A 3562-nucleotide genomic window follows, 5' to 3' on the forward strand; every position below is an offset into this window, starting at 1 on the left:
ATCTGGACATGTTTGTCCCTCCCAAGCTGGGGCTAGGAGGTATCTCTCCTCTCTCTGGAATGGAATGTCTCTCCACTCAGAGCCTTGGGTGTCTTCTTCCTCTATTCCTCTAAAGCCTGACCCTTCACCATTGATAGGTCCTGAATATCTGTCCTCCCAGAATCCATAGTCAGTCTATATCTGAAAAAGCCTGAATGCTTTTCCTTCCCCTCAAGGTCAGATGTCTCTGTCTATCCCCTTCGAGACCTGGGATCAGTCTATCCTGACAGACCTGGTTACCTGCCACTTTTGGACACTGATGTCTGTCCCCTCAACAGTTCTACAACTATTCTTGTTGTCGAGTCAACAAATATTTATTGAGTATCTACTATGTGCCAGGCACTGTGCTAAGGTAAAAGATAGATCCTGCTCTCAAGGAGACTAACAGGGGAGATAATATGCAAATGACTACATACACGCAAAACACATAAATCATAAATTGGAGAAAATGAACAGAGGGAATGTACCAGCACTAATGGAGCACTGGTTAGTGCCCTCTGTGTCTAAGGTACGGAGGATACAAACACACACACACACACACACACACACAAGTTTCTGCCATCAAAGAGTTTATAAGCTTATATTCAATATTTGGCTAATTACATAGTTCAATAAATACAAGATAATATAAAGAAGGAAAGGATACCAATAACTAAGGAGAAGAAAAAAGGCTTTCTATAGGAGATAGTGCTTAAACTGAACATTGCCAAATTCAGGGAGGGCTAAGTAGCTTGGTTTGACTGGAATGTAGAATACATAAAAGGGAACAATGTGAAATAAGTCTGGAGAGATTAGGTGGGGCTAGGCTTAAAATGCCAATTTAACATGCTTTTATTAAGGGGCAGCTAGGTGGCCCAATGCCAGCCTTGGAGTCAGGAGTACCTGAGCGCAAATCAGGCTTCAGACACTTACTAGTTGTGTGACCCCTGGCCAAGTCACTTAACACTCTTTGCCTTAGTTTCCTTATCTGTAAAATGAGCTGGAGAAGGAAATGGCAAACCACTGTAGTATCTTTGCCAAGAAAACCCCAAAAAGGATCACAGAGAGTCAGAACTGACTGAAACAACAAATTAAGCTAGACAACGAATGTATTAAGTGCAAGGGATGCAAAGACAAAAGGAAAAAGAGTACCTGTCCTTAAGAAGTTTACAATCTACTGAGAGGACACTATATTCCACAGATAGGTAAATATAAGATAATTTGAGAAGGGAGAAAACAGTAACAGGGAAGGTGGTCAGGAAAGGAAATAACCTACGAGTTGAGCCTTGAAGTAAAGGAAAAAGTCTAAATGTTGGGGATTCAAAGGACTGTATCATGGGTGTGGGAAGGCAGCCTGGACACAGGCCCAGATATGAAAGATGGAAGGTTCAAAGTGGTAGACTGTAAGTCAGTTTGGTTGGCATAAGGGAAGAATGTGAAATAATGGTGGAAAGGCATTTTGGTGCCAGGTTGCAGAAAACCTTAAATTCCAGGTGAAGGAATCTGTGTCTTATCTTGAGAAAATAGGCCACTTGGGAATTTTTGAGCAAGGAAATAACAGTCAGGCATTAGGAAGATTTTTTTTTTGGTGGCTATATGTGGAGGATGGTGGAGAGAGTGGAAGCAGGGAGACCGATTGTATATAGACTATATTGCAGGAATCCAAGGGAGAAGTGAGGAGGGTCTGAACTAAGAGGAGGCCAGGTAAGTGGATGGATTCCAGAAATCTAGTTTGCAGAGACAGAAACAATAATACTCAACTGCTTATTGTTTGGGAATGACAACTGAATGGTTGTTCTCTTAATAGAAAGGCAAGACATTTAACCCTGATTGCCTCAGTTTCCTCATCTGTAAAAATGAGCTGAAGAAAGAAATGGCAAAGCACTCCATTACTTTGAAAACCCTAAATGAAGTCATGAAGAGTTGGACACGACTGAATGACAACAAAGGTTTGTGGATGGGGAGTGAGAAGACAGAGTTCAGTTTTGGACATGTTGAATCTGAGATGGAGGAAGGGGATAGTAACCCAGAGCTCAGTTTTGGACATGTTGAATCTGGGATGGAGAAAGGGGATAGTAACCCAAGATATCAGTGAAGAGGATCAGCAGGCAATGAATTGGTCATGTGGCTTGAAGTCCAGGAAAAATATTAGTCAGTCAATAGTCAATAAGCAATTACTAGGATTTAACTATGCCACAGACACTGTGCTAAGCACCAAGGACACAAAGAAAATTAAAAAGAGAAACTCAGTCCCAACTCTCAAGGAGCTCTCATTTTAAAGAGGGAGACTGGAAATATATACATATATATATATATATATATATATGTGTGTATTACGTATAAATATGTGTATAGAGAGATATATGTATATGGAGAGGGAAAGAGAGAGAGAAGGAAGAGGAGGGGGAGGAGTAGGAAGAAAGAGAGAAAAAGAGACAGACAGAGAGACAGAGACAGAAACAGAGACAGAGAGACACAGAGAGATTGGGAACTGACTTGACATGACCAAGAAGGAAATTATAGAGAGAGAAAAGAGAAAGACCAGGACAGAGCTTTGGGAAATGCTCATGGTTTAGAAGATGAATGGTGAGAAAACAAAGGAGACTGAGGAGTAGACGGAAGGAGAAACAGGAAAGAAAAACATTTCAAATCCAAGGGAAACAGAGAATATCCTGAAGAAGGATGTGGTGAATAATATCAAAAGCTGCTGAGAGATCAAGAAGGATAAAAAATAGAAGAAAAAAACCATCATGTTTATTAGCCATTAATATTTGAGGGAAAGGAGATGACAGTGAGCACAATCTGATAGGAACCAAGGGTACATGTACAGGGTTTGTACCTTCATCTGAGATTGGCATAAAGGGGGAGGGAGGGGCTCATACTAAGGGCTAAGAGATGTAGACAAGGGAACTAGTGACATATTGCCTCAATTTAATTTCCCCACTAAAGTATGATGCAAGGTGCTCGGCTGGGGGGCAGGAAGGGGACGCGATGGGCAGAAGGCTGCAGTGGGAGGAGAAAAGAGGTCTGGAGCCGATGCAGTGCGGGAGTGCCAGAGAGAATCCATTAAGAAGCAGCACAAGCTTCCAGAGCTCAGTTGAGATTAGATGACATAAATTTGTAGTGGATGTGGTCAAGCCTATCGTCTGTCTAAGGTCACATGTTCTCATTTTCCCTGCACACAGCTGGGGGTCCCTCTCATATAGGAGGAAAACCAAGGGCAAGCAGCTCCACGAACTATCAGGGAAGTGTATGGCCACCCAGGGGAGGGTGGTCAGCACTATCATATGTGGCAGAAAGGTCGAGGAGGATGAGGACTGAGAAAAAGGTAATTAGACTGGGCCAGAAGGCCTGGATGATTGCCTGCAATATGCAATCGAGATGCAGAAGGGACAGTCCCAGGGGCTCCTAAAAAGACGAAAAGTTCCCCCCACTACGCCGAGCAATGGTCTCATCCCGTTTCCCTTCCCCTCCTTTCCTATGGTTTCGCCCTACAGCTAAAAGAATCCAATCGATGACTCCACGCTCAGGTTCGCTGCCCATC

Source organism: Trichosurus vulpecula, chromosome 9, assembly GCF_011100635.1.
Source record: "Trichosurus vulpecula isolate mTriVul1 chromosome 9, mTriVul1.pri, whole genome shotgun sequence".
Classification (NCBI taxonomy): Eukaryota; Metazoa; Chordata; class Mammalia; order Diprotodontia; family Phalangeridae; genus Trichosurus; species Trichosurus vulpecula.